General features: G+C 41.8%; 1 pseudogene; it reads left to right on the top strand.

Moving 5' to 3' along the window:
* The first annotated feature begins 3,512 nt into the window (after positions 1 to 3,512).
* On the top strand, positions 3,513 to 6,393 carry LOC138071170 (ATP-dependent RNA helicase DDX3X-like; annotated as a pseudogene).
* Positions 6,394 to 7,726: the final 1,333 nt, after the last annotated feature.

Genomic DNA, 7,726 nt, shown 5'->3' with positions numbered 1-7,726 from the left:
AGATGTTTTATCTAAGTTCTCATACTTCTGTATCAACTAGCTTTTGCTGTGTAATAGCTCCCTAAAACTTAGCATCTTAAAATCCACATTATTATTGCCCATAGCTCTTCCCTGGTGGCTCAGATGGTAAAGAATCTGCCTACAATGCAGGACACCTGGGTTCAATCCCTGGGTCGGGAAGATCCCCTGGAGAAGGGAATGGCTACCCACTCCAGTATTCTTGCCTGGAGAGTTCCATGGACAGAGGAGCCTGGTGGGCTACAGTCCATGGGGTCACAAAGAGTTGGACACAACTGAGCAACTAACACTACTACTACGACATAGTATGGGTCAGCTTGGTGGTTCTCCTGATTTAGAAATGGGCCTGGAGCATGTTCAGCCATCCTGCATGGCGTGTGGGATCTTAGTTCCCCAACCAGGAGTTGAACCTGGGCCCCTTGCAGTGGAAGCACAGAGTACTAACCACTGGATTGCCAGGGAAGTCCCTGTCACATCTTTGCAAAGCACGCTTCTCCGACCAGCAGCACCCAGGAACTTATTGGAAATGTAGGTGCTCTAGTCCCACTCTAGCCCTAATGAATGAGTTTCTGGTTTTCGGCAAGAACACCTGGTGGTTTATGTGTACACTACAGTTTGAGAAGCACTGATCTAAGATATCCTCCCTCACCTGTGTGGCATTAGTACGATGGTTGGTCTGGGAGCCTCAGCTGGGATGGCTTACTCTCTGAATCATGTGGCTAGCCCAGGCTTCTTCACACAGTGATCCCAGAGTTCCCAAGGGCAGCAAGAGGGCAATCCCCACGGTGGAAGCATTTTTTCAAGCCTCTGCTCATGTCATATTTGTTAATGTCACCTTGGCCAATGCAAGTCACAGGGCCATCCTAGAGTCAGTGTGGGAAGGCACTACCAAAGGACATGGAAAGAGGAGGGGGAGATTTTGTGGTTGTTTTAAAATACCTACCACACTCTCCAATACCAGAGTTTAGGCTTTTGGAAGGAGACACCAGCGACCTTTTACATTCTGTCTAGCCACATCCCTCCCTACCAGTGAGTGCAGAGCTAACTACTTGATTAAAAAAGGGGAGAAAGGAAAAGTGAAAACATAAAGAAAAAGTTATAGATTTAATATTGGAAAATAATATCTTGCAAATGAGAAGAGGGGTACAGAAGTAAGTGGATACATGGGTCTGATAGTTGAAAAGTGAGGTTGTCCAACCTTTTCACTTTCTCTATGAAGTAGGAGGTAAGATCATCTGTATAGAATGGAGAGGCAGGTGGAGGGCAAGAGGAATAACAGAGTAGACCTCTATCCAGAGAAGGTTTGAAATAGACACAATTAACTTGAGGCTGGAACTGGATGGACATGAAAAACATAGGCTACTGGGGACCATTTAAGGTGATGATTGACTTTATCTTGATGCTAATCTGTCCTTTGGGAGAACTTCTTGCAATACTGTTTGTGGGCACACAGTTCAGTTCAGTTGCTCAGTTGTGTCTGACTCTTTGTGACCCCATGAACTGCAACACGCCAGGGCTACCTGTCCATCACCAACTCCCGGAGTCCACCCAAACCCATGTACACTGTATCGGTGATGCCATCCAACCATCTCATCCTGTGTTGTCCCCTTCTCCTCCTGCCCCCAATCTTTCCCAGCATCAGGGTCTTTTCAAATGAGTCAGCTCTCCACATCAGATGGCCAAAGTATTTGAGTTTCAGCTTCAACATCAGTCCTTCCAATGAACACCCAGGACTGATCTCCTCTAGGATGGATTGGTTGGATTTCCTTGCAGCCCAAGGGACTCTCAAAAGTCTTCTCCAACACCACAGTTCAAAAGCATCAATTCTTCAGCGCTCAGCTTTCTTTATAATCCAACTCTCACATCCATACATGACTACTGGAAAAACCATAGCCTTGACTAGATGGACCTTTGTTGGCAAAGTAATCTCTCTGCTTTTTAATATGCTGTCCAAGTTGGTCATAACTTTCCTTCCAAGGAGCAAGCATCTTTTAATTTCATGGCTGCAATCACCATCCACAGTGATTTTGGAGCCCAGAAAAATGAAGTCAGCCACTGTTTCCACAGTTTCCCCATCTATTTGCCATGAAGTGATGGGACCAGATGCCATGATCTTCGTTTTCTGAATGTTGAGCTTTAAGCCAACTTTTTCACTCTCCTCCTTCACTTTCATCAAGAGGCTCTTTAGTTCTTCACTTTCTGCCATAAGGGAGGTGTCATCTGCATATCTGAGGTTATTGATATTTCTCCCGGCAATCTTGATTCCAGCTTGTGCTTCCTCCAGCCCAGCATTTCTCATGACATACTCTGCATATAAGTTAAATAAGCAGTGTGACAATATACAGCCTTGATGTATTCCTTTTTCTATTTGGAACCAGTCTATTGTTCCATGTCATGGAAAGGACAAAAGCTGGGTTTGTTGCTAAGTGAATAATGAAAAGATAGAGGGCCAGAAACTTTAGATTATTGGTATAAATGTTATAAAAAATAATGATCTGGGAGTCTCTTAGCTGAGTATGAAAAATTAAGAAAGTGGGGGTAGTGGTCAATGAAATTGGAAAATAGGTTTTAAACCAGTGTCTGAAAGGAAACGGAATTGTGGGCAAGAACAGGATGCTTGAGCTAGTGATTTCAGAGGTGGAGTCATTTCTGTGATGAAAAAGCCCACAGCAGAATATCTTTGGAGATGTTCTCACTTTTCCAGTCTGCACACCTTCCCCTGGTGGAGATGAGTAGTTCTGCTTTCCTTCCTCGTTAATCTTAAAACACTTGGAGAAGAGGGAGTGTTCAGTATCCTCCTGAAACAGGGTAAAAATTAGCCTTCTTAGTTCCTTTTTGGATTTCAGGCCCTCAATGCTTAATCTGCCTCTTGGACTTCCTGCCACTTTTTCATTCATCCTTGAGTACATGTTCCTCCTTATGGGTTCTGTTAAACACCGAGCTTCTGATAAATTCCACCATCCTACCACTCAGGTTCTATAAATGTATTTTGTTCACGTGTGTCAAAATAGGCTAGGTTATGCTGTGTGCTAACAAAGGACCCCAAAATCTCAGGCACTAAAACTTCTCTTCATTTTACAAATGAGTAAACTGAGGAACACAGGGTAATGATAGCAATATAAAACATGTGATTGGGCACTGGGATGACCCAGAGGGATGGTATGGGGAGGGAGGAGGGAGGGGGTTTCAGGATGGGGACACATGTATACCTGTGGTGGATTCATGTTGATGTATGGCAAAACCAATAAAATATTGTAAGGTAATTGACCTCCAATTAAAATAAATAAATTTATGTTAGAAAAAAAAGAAAAAGAAAAAAAATGTGATTGGCATGCTCCATATTTTTCAAAAATAGCTCCGAGTCACTGATTTATATACTCTGTCAAAACAAAAGCATCATTAGAGCCACAGTGCTCCTGTGAGAGGGCCTTCGTGTTGAACCCAACACATTAGCTCAGCAGCGGAAGACTCCAAGTTCTCCATACTCTTCAGGGATGAGTCGTGTGGCAGTGGAAAATGCACTTGGGCTAGACCAGCAGTTTGCTGGCCTAGACCCAAACTCATCAGATAATCAGAATGGAGGAAGTATAGCCAGCAAAGGGTGCTATATTTCTCCTCACCTAAGGACCAGAGAAGCTACTAAAGGATTCTATGATAAAGACAGTTCAGGGTGGAGTTCTAGTAAAGATAAGGAAGCATACAGCAGTTTTGGTTCATACAGTGATTCAAGAGGGAAGTCTAATTTCTTCAGTGATCATGGAAGTGGATCAAGGGGAAGGTTCGGTGACTGTGGATGAAGTGACTGACAATTTTGGCAGTCGTGGTGGCAGAGGTGGCTTTGGCAAATATAAGCATGGAAATAGTCACTGGTGTGACAAATCCGATGAAGATGATTGGTCAAAGCCACTCCCACCAAATGAATGCTTGGAACAAGAACTTTTCTTGTCGGGAGCCACGTTAGGCATTACTGACAAAATGGAGGCATAGCCCCCAGCCCCCTCTCCTCATTCCGCAGGCATGGATCCCAGGATGAAGGAGTTAGGCTTTGTAATTCTGACTTGTCTTTTCCTCTCCTCGGCTGAATTGACTGAAAAGGAATATTAAGGTGCTTATTGTTCTTGAGAGGAGCATGAGAAGGCACAAAGCCTTCTGCAGCATTGCTCAGAAAATAATTCATAAAGTTAATCATTGACATTTGTTCAAGGACTTCTACAAAAGAGTGTTCCAGGATAAGCACATAGGCTTCAGCTTGAGGCCATGGGAGGGATTGATATCTGAAGCCTATTTGTGAGGACAATGTTTATGACAAAGGAGTTTATTGAATTTAGGGCTTAGAAATAATTAAAATAGTTAGAAGTTAAAGATTTAAGGAATATTGTAAAGTTAGCATATTTTACTATAGCTTATAGAAGTTAGGAATTTTTAGAGACACTATAGCTAGAAGCCTTTCTGAGAGATAGTGAGCTCAGGATGTTAGGGGCAAACAGGATTTAGGAAGATAAGTGGTAAACTGAGGAATGTATAATGAGTTACAATGTAATCACAAGTTAACTATAAGACACATTAGAGGAGGTAGATAATAGATGGTAAAGCTGATTCTGAGAGAATCGCTGAAGCAGGAACTCTGAAGAGTAACAATGATTTATGGAGATAATAAATCTGGCTGAGGGGGAACTGAAAATGTCAAACCTCTGACCTAATGTTTTTGTATAAGCATGAGAGAATCTTAAACTTGGAATAAACAGGCAGTCCAAAAGAAAAATGAGAGGCTGTCTCATCGCCGACACCATTTGCCTCTTCAAGTTGAATCCCTGGCTGCTGGAGTTGGACTCCGGCATTTTCTGGAGGCAACACTGGGGTTAACTTTGAAAAGTATGAAGACATTCCAGTTGAAGCAACAGGCAACAAAGGTCCTTCACACAGTGAAAGTTTCAGTGATGTTAGATGGGAGTAATTATTATGGGAAACATTGAGCTTACTTGTTATACTCACCCAACTCCAGTGCAAAAGCATGCTATTTCTATTATCAAAGAGAAGAGTGACTTGATGGTCTGTGCCCAAACAGGGTCTGGGAAAACTGCAGCATTTCTCTTGCCCATCTTGAGTCAGATTTATTTTGTGGGTCCAGGCCAGGCTCTGAGGGCCATGAAGGAAAATGGAAGATATGGGTGCTGCAAACAATACCCAATCTCTTTGGTGTTAGCACCAACTAGAGAATTGGCTGTACAGAGCTATGAGGAAGCCAGGATATTTTCATACCAATCTAGAGTTTGTCCTTGTGTGGTTTATGGTGGTGCTGATATTGGCTAGCAAATTTTAGACTTAGAACATGGATGCCATTTGTTAGTTCCCACTCTAGGACGTCTAGTGGATATGATGGAAAGAGGGAAAATTTGATTAGACTTCTGCAAATACTTGGTGTTAGGTGAAGTTGATCAGATGTTGGATATGGGGTTCGAACCTCGAATACATAGAATCATTGAACAAGATATTATGCCACCAAAGAAAGTTCACCACACTATGATGTTTAGTGCTACCTTCCCTAAGGAAATACAGATGCGTGGTAATGATTTCTTGAATAAATATATATTTTTGGCCATAGGAAGTGTTGACTCTTCCTCTGAAAACATCACACAGAAAGTAGTTTGGGTGGAAGAGTCAGACAAGCAGTCATTTCTGCTTGACCTTCTAAATGCAACAGGCAAAGATTCACTGACCTTAGTGTTTGTGGAGACCAAAAAGGGTGCAGATTCTCTAGAGGATTTCTTATACCATGAAGGATATGCTTGTACCTGTATCCATGCAGACCAATCTCAGAGAGATAGAGAAGAGGCCCTTTACCAGTTCTGCTTAGGAAAAAACCTGATTCTCATGGCTACAACAGTAGCAGCAAGAGGAGTGGACATATCAAACGTGAAACACATTATCAATTTTGACTTGCCAAGTGATATTGAAGAATATGTACATTGCATTGGCTGTATAGGATGTGTAGGATACCTTGGCCTTGCCACCTCATTCTTTAATGAGAGGAACATAAATATTACCAAGGATTTGTTGTATCTTCTTATTAAAGCTAAACAGGAAGTGCCATTTTGGTTACAAAACATGGCTTATGAACACCACTACAAGGGTAGTAGTCGTGGATGATCCAAAAGTAGTAGATTCAGTGGAAGATTTGGTGCCAGAGACTATCGACAGAGTAATGGTGACAGCAGTTCCAGCTTCAGCAGCAGCCGCGCCAGCAGCAACCGCAGTGATGGAGGCGGCCATGGAAGGAGCAGAGGGTTTGGTAGAGGTGGCTATGGAGGCCTTTACAACAGTGATGAATATGGAGGAAATTATAACTCCCAGGGGGTTGACTGGTGGGGTAACTGAACCTGCTTTGCAGTAGGTCACCCTGCCAAACAAGCTAATATGGAAACCACATGTAACTTAGCCAGACTATACCTTGTATAGCTTCAAGAAATTGCAGTACATTACCAGCTGAGATTCTCCAATGAATTTTTTTTAAGGGAGCTCAAGGTGACATGGAGAGTCAAAAGGAACAATCAGCAGCCCTATTCATAAGGTGGTTTGAAGACTTCATTGCTGTAGTTTGGATTAACTCCCCTCCCAACCCCCATCCCAAACTGCATTTATAATTTGTGACTGAGGATCATTTGTTTGTTAATGTACTGTGCCTTTAACTTTATACAACTTTTTATTTTGATGTCCTGTTGGCTCAGTAATGCTCAAGATATCAATTGTTTTTGACAAAATAAATTTAATGAACTTGGGCTAAAATCAAACCTTGGCACACAGGTGTGATGCAACAGGAATCATCGATTCATCCATAAATATTATAAGGAAAGAACCTATGCAGTAGCCTGCATTAGGGCTTTTGGATATTTGCAGATTTGGGGGAAACAAACAACAAATGTCTTTGAAGCATATTAATGGAATTCGTTTCTAATGTGGCGAACTATATTAAGTTAAGGTTTTGATTTCTTCACTCTATCCTGGATAGGTATTTAGAACCCGATAGTCTTTAAACAAGCCATTCCAGTCATGATGAGGTGATGTATGAATACATGCATACATTCAAAGCACTGTTTTCAAATTTAATGCAAGTAAATGCAGCAATTCCTCTTTCAGTGTTTAGGCAGATCATTAATTATGAGCTAGCCAAATGTGGGCATAATATTACAGGGAAAGTTTAAAGGTCTGATAACTTGAGATAGGGTTTTAGGAGAATTCATCTACTTAAGACTTTTAAAATGCCTGCCATAAGTGAAATTGAAATGGTAGAATGTCTGACTGCAGCAATAACCAGCCCTTGTCAGGGCCCTGGATGATTTTTGGTCTAATAACGCATACTAGTGTTGATGTTTTTTGGTCAAGAGGGTATGAACAGGAAGAATTAAATTCAGCAGGCTTTCTTTTAAATGCTGATTCATATTACTCTGTTCAAGCTGTGTTGAGATGTTAAACTGGCTTACTATAGAATTTGTAAACACAGCTCCAGAAGAGTAACAAACTGAAGTCTTTGAGATCACACAGGTTAGAAATATGTACATAACTGCACAAGGTGTCAATTCTGCTACACAGTTCAGTTTTAGTCAGTTTTAGTTGCATGGGTTTCCATTGTATTTATAGTCTGTTTATGCTACATCTGGCCAAAGATGAGCATTGTCCACCACTAAAGTGCCTCTGCCACTTTTGAATTCTG

Source organism: Capricornis sumatraensis, chromosome X, assembly GCF_032405125.1.
Source record: "Capricornis sumatraensis isolate serow.1 chromosome X, serow.2, whole genome shotgun sequence".
Taxonomy (NCBI): domain Eukaryota; kingdom Metazoa; phylum Chordata; class Mammalia; order Artiodactyla; family Bovidae; genus Capricornis; species Capricornis sumatraensis.
The sequence above is the reverse complement of the archived record's forward strand: the minus strand, read 5'-3'. Positions and strand labels throughout refer to the sequence as shown.